The 12,048-nt window shown below is 33.4% G+C and overlaps 1 long non-coding RNA gene across 1 annotated transcript; it reads right to left on the bottom strand.

Annotated features, from left to right (window-relative positions):
• Window positions 1–436: 436 nt before the first annotated feature.
• On the bottom strand, window positions 437–11,473 carry LOC129928937 (uncharacterized). The gene is made up of 3 exons (XR_008780439.1): window positions 11,341–11,473; window positions 4,142–4,195; window positions 437–4,046 (listed from the first exon to the last, which is right to left on the bottom strand). It is a non-coding gene; the product is annotated as an uncharacterized LOC129928937 (long non-coding RNA).
• Window positions 11,474–12,048: the final 575 nt, after the last annotated feature.

Here is a 12,048-nt window from a genome sequence, read left to right as displayed (position 1 = left end):
ATAACAGACTATCTTGTCGTCTCAATACTGCAATGATTTTAACCATTTTTACTTCATCTTAAGAACAACATAGCACTTGCTTTATAAACAACTAACAAAGTCACGTCAAAGTCACTCAGCATCAAGTCTCTTTATCTTCATTTACTGGCCTAACTAATTGGTTAATATTTAAATTGATTCTTGTGTAGTCAGGTACAAGAAATTAATGTGCAAAATTTCAGTTTGATCAGAGAATTGGTGCGGGAAAAATAACGTGTTCAAACTTTTTACCAGACAGACAGACTGAATTAATATAAGCGTTGTAAAAATAAAGTACACATGATTTGAAACAAACCTCTTGGTGACCCTTGAACAATCCAACAAGGCGTTTGTTTTAACAAGTTTCATGATTTTGATCTTTCCAAAAAACATAAGTAAACAAGAGCATAAACGACGTGTGCTCTGTGCCATTGCTGCCTAACCTTTACGAAACTAGGTCAGTGATAAGAAATTGTTGACAGGATTTAAGGCAGCTCTACTGACACAAATATCTTTATTTTCTTGAAGGAAATTTGTTTTACAATAGTGCATTACACATAACAAAATATTACTGAGAGGCAAATGAAATGTACATACTAACTGTTCATGTCTTCAAATTCAGAGTTGATTTCATTAAAAAAGTGTCACTGCACGATGACCTATGAAGTGGATGATATCCATCACGTGATACAACTTTATGCTATAGAGGCAAAGTAACTCCAGATCTAAAAATACAATAGTACCGTAATGTTTGGGTATTTTTTTTTCATTTAGAGTTTTCTTAGGATAAACGGTAGATTCGCGTGTTATCAAATTTTTACACTAGCTCGTTGAATCGCATCAGTGTCCGTGTTCTTGGCCAGTTTTGTCGGTGTTTAGGTTATACTATTCTAGCACCAATTTTTGTTAGTCGCACAATTTTTGAACGCATCTTCTTTGTTGCCTTGATGTTTAGCTTATAAAGTTTTTTTCTGTTATTATGCTGATGTAATGTTTCTTTGAGGTTCGTCTGTGTACCCCTGACTATCTAAGGCAGTACTACATTTTGAAGCTGTTTCGCTGATATTGCATATTAGATTAAAACTTTCAATTTGTCTTTCTTGTGTCTCTATAGGGAGTTATTGTTTAGATTTTAGATTGAGTCTACACTGGAGTCGGCAGTGGACCAGTGTTGTGCGTTTGTTGGTATTACGCTATTGGCTAAGCCATTCTTTGACTCTAGCTTTATGGAATTGTAATCGCCGAGATAATACATTATTTAATAAAGTCTCCTTTGAGAAGAAAAAGTTTATTGTGTGCTTGCAACAATGTTCAGACACTTTTCTGAGAGAAACTTTTCTATTTCTCAGCGCCGCTTTTCTTCATTGTGATTTGAAGACGTGAGTGTTAGTGTCCCCGTTTCAACACCAAACAGACATAAACAGTTTGCACTACATCCTAGAATGAACAATTCCAATGTTTAACTTTAAAATAATGCTTTATCCATTTCAATTTTTTAATGCTGATGTACATAAATTGACCAATATTATGAAAAAAAAAAAACTGCAACTGAGATTTGAGATACAAAAAGGTCTGTATCAGAAAGCTGTGTGTCGAGACACCTTAGTCTTAGTAAAGGATTTATTGTGATGAACAACCTGTTACAACTATAAACGAATGTCTCACACCGAGTTTATAAAAACACTTCGAAGCTAAGAACACACCAGTTGCAGTAAACAAACAACAACTGAGCATGTTATAAGCATGAAAGTAGCGCTATATAAAAGCCATTAATTTAATTTTTTTTTTTTTAAGAAAGTCTATCGTCAGGATATTTTTTATTAGGGGCCGGATGTTGGGCAGTTTTGCTGTATGTAGGTCCATTGAATGTCAAGGTCGATCGTCGTTGCCAATAACAACATAAAAGAAAGATTCTGTTTACATCCTCAAGATATTTGCGTCAACTAGGAAGACATTCACACTGTGATAACCTTAGACACACCTACTATCAAGTTACATAGCGCCTCATTCAGCATGTTCTTTCATTGAAGTTCACATTTAAACTTTTGTAAACACAATATCACCGCTGTTGTTTTCTGGAAAGTCTTAAATACCTTTTTTTCTAACAAGGAAGTTAATAATAGTGTCCCTGTAGTTGAAAATAAGTATAATAGAAGGGGCAGGGAGTAACACTGTCTGGACTAAACCATGTCTCGATACACATGTATATAATGAACTTTTTGCCTCTATCATTATAAAGTTAATGGTTATGTTAAAAAAGATTTATGTAATAAGAAAATGTACTTTAAAAAAAAAAAACTACAAATATTATATTAAATATAATTGTATCAATTAGTTTGGATCAGACATGAAATTAAATGTATAAAGATATTGATTAACAATAATAAACCTGTGAGAATAGAAACATTTTGACCAATTGTTTTTGTTTATCGCAATTGTGTGCTGTTAGATTTCTCACTACTCTATGATCCTATCACTTGTCTGGACCAGTCTGGAAAAGAGGTAGGGGCGGGGTGAGAAGGGATATCACTCTGATCGCTATTTAAATGAATTGTATTTTTAAAAGTTGTACAACGTAAATTTGAACTCGATGGGTGAAACCTTCTCAACCTGATACACTAACCACCAAAGTGCTTATGAAAAAATAATTGTTTTATATTTTTATAAGTTTCAAACTTTTAAGCGACTACCTAATTGTGTACACAAAGTATAAAGGGGACTAAATCAACTAATGCCACCACATGTGTCAAGTACAATTTCTTTCCTTGTTCGATACATGACAAAATAATTAATTACCAATACCCAATTAACTCATTTTTTTATATTTTTGTTTTGTCAGGTACAAGAAATAATTGTGCCAAATTTCAACTTGATCCGACTTGGGGTGTGGAAGAAATAGCGTGTACAAACGTTTTAACAGAGTGAGTTGATATTTTAGCTTCGTGAAAACAGTGGGGAGTGAAGGAAAGTGAGAAAGACAAAAAAGTGAAGGTGAAAGTTTTTTTTTTCTAAGAAGTGAATTGTGAGCTTTCAAAGACTCCTTCAACAAATCCAATGCAACGTTCTTGAATATATGTACACACACTCAGTACGGTTGTAGGCGTGCTCTCATCCGGTCTTTACTTTACACAAATACTCTATTTCTAGTTGTGTTGCTAGTTTCTATTAGACACCTCAGATATATTATTGTACATAATTGTCTCATTAACGATTCCGTCAAAAACAATCTGAGAATTTAAATATTCGGACGATTTGGCTGTATTGACGTAGAGAAAAGTTGATTCAGAGTGAACATTGCGCGTGGTTTTCAACACTTTACCATAGAGGACAAGGTTGTTGTAGGGCTCACTCTGATCTAGTGTTGCACTGATCTTATCATAGTTAACACCTTGCATTGTTTGCACGTTGACATAGGAATCGTCCTGAGAATGGCATGTCTTTAAACATTTGTCAGAACCTGAAGTTTTCTCGGCTGCTTTCGTTTGAGTAAGTTGTGATTGTGTGACTTCAGAGTGGACTTTGTAGTTTACCACATCACCATGTTCTTCCCCCGCACCAGCAGATGAATCGGAGAGCGTTCTTTTTCTAGACCAGAATTCTCTGAGCACTAACGCTAAATAAGTCAATAGTAGGAAGAGAAGAACAACGCTAAAAAGTGGGAGAAACACTTTGGTCAAGATTGTAAAGAGAGTCAGCGAGTGTGTCCGTGTTATGGTTGATATCTCTGGCCCTCCTGAAGTTGGTTGTTCTGAAGTTGTCGTAAACTCAGTCTTATTGAACATCTTAAAGTTAGAAGTCATCGTTGTAGTCACATAAATGTTTCTGTTTATAGATCTTCCTGTAGGTTTGAATGTTGACATGCTCACATTTCTTGTTAACGTTTCTCCGTTTGTTGTCTTGACGCTAGTCAATGTTGATGTTATTTGTCCAGTCGTTTGCAATGATCCTGACGTACTTAATAAGATGGGACCGCAATAGAGCACTGAAATCACAGACTTGAACATATTCTTTTGGTACATGATTCTCGTCTGAAAGATTAATAAATACAAACATGAATGAAAGTATTTAGTAACTGAAAAATAATAATATCGACACCAAGATTATTACTTTTATTAATACTCACACATAAATGGCAGTGTTATTCAGATTTTTTATTTTATTTTGACCAAAAGGGATTCTAAAAATAAAAAAGAAAGTACACATTAGCTTTAAATTTTATAAGAACATAGTATTGCCTCTAAACTTTAAAATATTTCTTAATAATCTAAAGTAACCATTAGAGTAATTCTATACAGAACAAACTGTTCACTAATAGCTGTACACTCGTGGTATTCTAAATGACCAGGGTGAGACCCACTTCTTTTTGTGATTAAAGCAAATGACCTTCATATTTACATTAACTACAAGACAAGAAGTTATGTATGTATTACCTCTACTAGGATCTCCTAAAACCTACTTATTACTTAGTAAAGAAGATTCGTTATTTGTAATAAACTGGTATGAGTTGATATGTTTGAGTTTTAACTTTAAATTTCTATTTTCTCCTTTGGTCATTCGATTTTAACTTCAGTTTGTGATTTACATAGATCTTTTTAATGGCGCAAGGTTGATGGCCATTGGCAAACAAAGCAGCAGCCTAGAGCCTCCGATTGGTTGGGGCCTCTCATAACAATTTTTGTTATTTGAAAAGTTTAATACTTAGATCAAATGTCAAACATAGCGGATCTCTATGGGTCTATGTCTTTTATGACCCGTGGTTTATTTGCGAATGTGTAGAGCAGAGAACGGAAATTTAACACTTTGTCATATGAACCAAACAATAGACTTTTAATTAATTTTTTTAGGGCGAAGAGGGGAATTGGTCGAATTGTTTGGAGTATATGTTTTATGCCAAGATTACTTGAGGAAAAATTTAAATAAAATCATGAATCTGATCGGTGATGTCGCCTAGATCAAACAAATAATGTTAGGAAGCTAGGAAAATTAAATTGTATTTAAATTAAACGTTTTCATACAGCAAGTAGTCAACTAATTACATTTTTCATGAATGTTAGTAAGCTAATACTTCAGGGCATTTAACGCCTTTAAGTGTGTTGCTGGCATTATTAGCTTAGGTGTTGATACCAATGTTCTTATTCCTCCTGGGTCTTGTATTACTTTTTGCTAATGTGGATGTCGAATAGGTCTTAGAGCTTAAGTAGCATTACAGATATCAGAAAGCACTGACTCATTGACCAGCAGACAATATATTTATTGAATATAAAATAATGGGCACAGGGCACTATGGCATCAACTAAAATTAAAAAGCATCTTCTATCACTCGAACAGATCTCTTGAAGAACTAGTTCATGAGAGATATCTTTACAAAACAAATAAACTTTTTCTACTAAACTATTTGCATCAAATCTGGACCCGGTGATCGGCTTCTTTTGTTATTGTTATTGTAGTAATGCTGAGGTGTACATTTCTAATCAAACTGAATTTTAATTTTCTTTTGTTAAGACCAACAAAATTATCGTATCTTATTATAAAAAGGCATATGAGATGACCAAAGTTTGCACACGCCAAGTGTGACCTAGAAATAGGATAGGTCATAAGACCAGTGACCTGTACTGTACTGGCAAGTTAGTCCAGTGGTACTTTGTGGTCCCAATTATATTATCTAGGCTAATAACTATAGCCTCTAGATGTATAAAACTACCGAGACAAACAAATAATAATTCTGAGATTTCAATTGCAACAAAAAAAAAAGGAGTTTATTTACAAACAAAAGAAAAAGATCATGGAAAATATTAATGGCAATAAAAGCTCACAAAAGAAAATGACATAATGAAACAAAGCAAAGTAGCAAGACAGTTTCCGGTCAATATAATGAAAGGACCACCATCATAGAGGCACAATAATGTCTTATGCCGAAAAACCAAAAAGATGGTTTACAATAATATCTTACATGCATTAACAATGAAATGACGTCATTCATGAGACACACAACTGTCTCGTATCTAAACAAAAGATGTCTTTCAAAAAAAAAAAAACCATACAGAAGAGGATAAGAGACTAAGTAGACCTATACCATTTACATAAATCAACTTAGTACAAACACATCGATAAAGTCTACTTAGCTCATTATCGAAATACTCTTCCCACAACAGTGGCACACTCCTTTTGAGTAACACAACAATAGTACAACACAAGTATTAGTTAAACAGTATATAGATTATTTCAAAATACACTGGTCAGTTGAAAGACTCAAGAGAGAGTGGCAATTGTAAACAGTTGACAGGGACTTAAATCAAGTAATAAAGGGGGCTAACTCTAATTAAAAAAAAATAAAGGTAGCCACCTTTATTGTCCCTCTTGTCACACCAAGTGAGATATTGACTTAGGTTTACTCATTTTTCTAAATCCTATATCACATTCTCTGACACTATTATATATTTATCTCAATAACAAAATATGACAGTGATACATGGAAAGAAAGGCCGTCTGGAAGTCGAATTCATATTGCTTCTTCTGTCTCGGAAGGCAATGGATGCGCCTAGATGAGTCTGTGGCTTTGGTAAGTCGAATTCACTGCTATTTGTTAACAAGGTGACCCATATGTATCATAGTGTCTGGTGTGTGTTTCATGAATTTAATTATTTCGTTTCAGTATCGGCTTTAGGGTGCCGCTATTTTAGCGCCAACATTTTTGCACTGGGTGTTGTATACTAAATATATTTTTTTAATAAAGATGTTAATTTTTATTTTTATTTTATTCATTTACATGGTCAGGTGTGCATCTACTTAATGAAAGTGTTAATTGTATGAATTAATTGATAGATTTATGAATTATTAATATAGTAATTTTCTTATTCACTTTGCCCGGTCTAGCATTGGTCCTTTATTAAAATTGTATAAATACTTTTTCTATTACTACACAGTATTCGCCAACCTATTACAAGTTATCTACACTCTTAGATAACATATATTACAAAGCTACTATTAAAATGTGTTGTCATAGTGAAATAAATTGGTAATAGTGATTATATGGGCAAATTACGACCCGCGGGCCACATGCGGCGCCCCGGAGTGTTTTATGCGATCCGCCGACACCTACAGAAGTCAGGTGTGCCCACTGTATATACTTATAAAAATGCAAATATATTAAAAATAATAAAAATATAAATTATTGAAAAAGTTTCAAGCAAACGAAGACTATGCTTATTGGCTATACATCAATACACTCAATTCAAAACACAATCTCTGATCAGTATTTATTCAATGCTATGAAGAACTGTGTTGAATGTTGGGTATGCTTCGAACAAGATGGCAAGGGTGACAACTGGTTGAGCTCGATCTTTGACTGAGTAAAATAGTTTTTTTTTTTTTTTTTAATAAAAAATATCCCAACCATAAACTCTAAACAGGAAAGTTTGCACAAAGCTGTATAAAATGGAACTTGTTAGACCCAGGAATTTTTAAAAAAGGTAGTTCCAATTTAGTAACAACATAATTCAATGTATCCGCTATCTTAGAATGGGAAGAGAAATGAGAACAATATAAAATCTCAAAGAAGAAATTGTTCTGTTACTTGAAGGACATTGACTGTGACCTGGTAACCAATATTTCTAATGTAGAGTGGAAGACATATTTCATGTTTTATAATTTCTATTGCAATGTTTTTTTTGTGTGCAAATAAAATGTAAATGCATGTTAAATCTTTTCAAACAAGGCTTTCCCATTTCTACAAGCAAGCAAAAGAAAACAAGTTTTGTCATTTTCCTTTGCTGAAAGGTGAAACTATTGCTAGTGAAATGATTAAAAGTACAACACTTATTTAGATTCCTTATTTGTGCAATTTATAAAAGCAAATTTTAAGACGTCAAGAACCAGCTTTCAATACCATCAGCTGACCATTTAACGCAGAAGCTGATTCAGCTCCAGAAGACATAACTCCAAGCAAAGAGAAGCTCTAGTCAGTACTTCCTTCCATGGGAGTCTTATCTTATGCCAGAAGCTGTATTTACACACTTTAAAAAAACCTTGATGCTGTTTACACTATTTGGTTACGCATACATCTGTTCTTCTTCTTCTTCGTTCTCATTTTACATATTGGAGGGTTCAGATCAGTAATCCTATATCTGATATAAACCGCGCAGTGGTTTCCAGATCAGGCAGTGCTCCGAATAGTTTTGGTTCTATTTCTTTGGGGCCAGAGTCTTGTTCGGGTCTCTTTATTTAGTATGCACCATTGAAGGACATGGTCAGCATTCTTTATTGATGCTTCACAAGGGCAAGTTTCGCTCGTCCCGAAATTTAACTTCCGGAACATATATTGTCTCATCCAGTGAACAAGCATTTTTTTGTAGAAACAAAACAAGCATAATTACTGGTTGATTTTGACTGACTGTAATTTGACAGCAGTCACAAGGGTAACAACTAGTAAGCTAGTTCCACAGTTCCGGAACATTATGCACGAGTGTAAAAAGAAAAATACTGCACATTAAGTACAACAGTATATTTGTAGGGTTATTGTAATATAAAAAGACAATAGCACTTTTAAAAAAAATCGTAAAATTGGTTTAAAAAATTGCTAATTCTTGTTGTAATTCCTTAACGTGGAGTGTTGAAAAAATAAAGGAAGCATGAATATGATACAGTGTAAATATGAATTAAAAGACATTCTACACAGTTAGCTAGAATATCTTTGTAATATGTATATACATATGCGGCCCGCCATTCCCAAAATTTAAACAATGCGGCCCTAGATACAAAAAGGTTGCCCACCTCTGCTCTAGGAGACGCTAAAACAAGACGCTTTTCTTATCAGAGTAGGAATAAGAAGCATTATGTAGATGTAGTAATAGATGACATTCGACGGACCTTCTTGAGTATTAAAGTGTTTATTGTTCAGCACTAGCTTCGACTCACTTTATTGATTGTTGTCGGTGTTCATGTTCCAGCATTGAGTTGGCAGTTACCTCTATTAGAGTTTGGTTACATTTCAAGTACTCATCACCGCCGAAGCGCTTAACAATAGTCACTGAGAGTGTTTTGTAAACAATTAAACAAAATAGTAATGTTATAAGTGAAGCGAATGCGTGAATGTAAAAATAGTATGGATGGAGCTATTAAAATAGCTAATCGACCTAAATACATTTTTTCAAATAAAAACATTTGCTTGTGGGCTTACATATATTTGATTAAAATATGAAATGAAAAGACTTTATTTTGTATGTTAATGTGCTAAAGTATAAAGTAGATCTATCATCTTTGAATTAGACAAATCGTTCACTGATAATTCATTCACCGACAATTTGCTCACAGACAAATCGTTCACTGGATAGCAACATATTGTTAATATTATATATTCTCGTTGCGTGTTTAATTTGTTTAAAAGATTTGTCGATGAACGAAAGGTCTTTGAACGAATTGTCGTGGAATCGTTCTAGATCTAGAACTAGATCTAGATCTAGATCTAGAACTATAACTAAAATGACTAGATCTAGAACTAGCCTATAGATAGAATCTTGATATAGAATCAAGACTAGAATTCATATGACTTTACAAGTTTAATATTAAAATTACTAGACCTATGCCAGGAATAGAAGGCCTTTTGGTACCGAGTAATGGTGTACTATGCTGTTCGTATCAAATTCACTTCTTAATGTGATACGGTTCCACGACATTAAAGCCATTATTTCCAAAGAAAAATTTAATCCGAGTTTCCTTGTTTAATTTTTTTGTGTTAATTCTTTATTCATTGTTTACTTTATAGTGAAAATGTCCAATAGGTTGGCCTATATGTTCATTTCTTAGAAAAAAATATAAATAAATAAATATAAATTAAAAATATTCAAAGATATAAAAAAAAAAAAAAACTTTCACCATTGTTTTGCAAAGGTGTAGATGAATGTAAAAAAAAAAAACAATGACTTATCAATGAACCATTTCTCCTTTTATAAGCAATAGTTCCCTGACCGAGAAAGTTGTATGACTTCTAGAGCCACCATTCTGTCAGGCACTCAACTAGGTGTTAACTAGAGTATCCACCTAAATGGGTAGATAAAAAAAGGGGACGGGAGGTATAGGTAGAGGAAGGCCTTAAAGAGTGTTGACCATAACGGCATGATGGGACGCAATTACCGCTATTAGGAAGATATAATGAAATGTGGGTGGGGCGAACCAAACTGCAGATCGGACATAAGTGTCAAAGATTAGGCCGACAGGATGAAAGTAAAAATGTTGCCTATAGTGAAGTGACGGCCCATTAAAATATTTCAGCTAGCTTGTTGTCAGATCGCATTTTTTAAAGTATAATTTTTATCACAAACTGTCCTCTTTAACAAAGAATTAACAAATTTAAAAAAAATAAAAAAGAAACTCAGATTAGGCCAGATCGCTTTGCAAATAATAGCTAAAAAAATTTAAATGTAAACAAATTAAACATGCGACCTAGGAATAGAGAGATGTGTAACATTTCGGTCTTGTCTAATCATAGTCTAATGAAAGCATGTACGTCAGGACATCTAAATTCGCAGAGATAAGAAACGAATTTATGTAAAAATGCTTTTGAAAAAAAAATTTGAAGCTTAGTTTTATTAAATAATGAAATCAATAGACTATATTTTGTAATTTTCATGTGTCAAAGTAAAAAACTATCTGTGCTAAGTGTGGTGATTAAAATTAGATCTAGATCTAGATCCTTTCGATCATGGTAAACATGGCCTAGTTTCATAAAATACTAATACTTTCATAGAATAGGGCAACTTTTTTTTTGAGGGTCTTAAGTTTGTTTTAGGACTACAATACATACGTCACGGTTCCAGTTAGTACCCAAGGAACATTTATACTAAGATTTATTAAGATTGGTCAAACGGTTTTGATTTCTATTCGTAACATGCATACATACGCCTTTCTTTCTACTTTATAGTATAGATAAATAAAACTATAAATAAAACTATAGATTTAAAAACAAAAACTATGAAATTAATATTTTTACCGATCCCTGCCATTACTTTTGTGTCGTTTGTCCGTCAATCTGCCAACGGTCCGTCAGTCCTGTTTTGATTTTAGATTTTTTGTTGTTGGAATAAACAAATTATAAAAATGACGTATTCTGGAAAAAGTTGTGTATGATTAAAATAGTAGTTTGTATTTTTGTTTTATAAGGGTGCAGATGTTAAGCCCTTTTAAATTGTGCATCAAACGTCCAGCGCCACAACGGACGGCTCCAGTTACTTTGCTTCATAACATGAACATTTGATGAAGTGGAGCAAAATTATTTATTTGGAATTCAGAGTACAAATCATTGACTAGCCAAAATAGTATTTAACTTACATTTTAAGCTGATCTCAAAAATTGCTTCGGTTCGGTATTAGACTTACACACCAAAGACTTCAATCAGTTTCAACGTAATCAAGAGTAAACGTCTGTTCTGTGACACTTGCTTACTCCATTGTGAATGTTTTTCAATTGGCAATAATAAAGTGTATCAAGTTAGATAACTTCCTGACTACAGGATGTAACAGCGTTTTCCACTAGTTTCGGGGGCGGGGTTGGCAAAGTGACTTAAATCTTTCTCCATTCTTTAAGTTACATTTCTTTTTAAAACGCTTCTATCAACTTACTCTGTTTGTCTGTCTGTCTGTCTGTCTGTTTAATAGTTTGTATACGTTATTATTCCAACACCCGATCTCGGATCAAGCTGAAATTTTACACATAGATTCTTTTACATGCCAACACAAGAATCAATAAAAAAATTAATCTAATTAGTTAACCAGCTCTTGGTAATTAATTAATTTGTTTGTTATCTCGAACAATGGAAAAAAAATTACTTAACTGATTAGTTGAATTAGTCCCCTTTTTGTTTGTAGACAGAAAAGCTGGTAAATAACTGAAAAACCTATTTTCATGAGCAGCTTCCTGGCACATTGGTTATCGTATTGGCTAGAGGAGGCTGAGGAGTCCCTTTCCTAACTTGTCCAGACAATTGATAGGATCATAGCGTAGTGAGAAAGCTAAAAGCATGAAATAGCCTTAAACAAA

This window comes from Biomphalaria glabrata, chromosome 11 (assembly GCF_947242115.1).
Source record: "Biomphalaria glabrata chromosome 11, xgBioGlab47.1, whole genome shotgun sequence".
NCBI classification, from domain to species: domain Eukaryota; kingdom Metazoa; phylum Mollusca; class Gastropoda; family Planorbidae; genus Biomphalaria; species Biomphalaria glabrata.
This window is presented reverse-complemented; position numbering and strand designations above follow the sequence as displayed.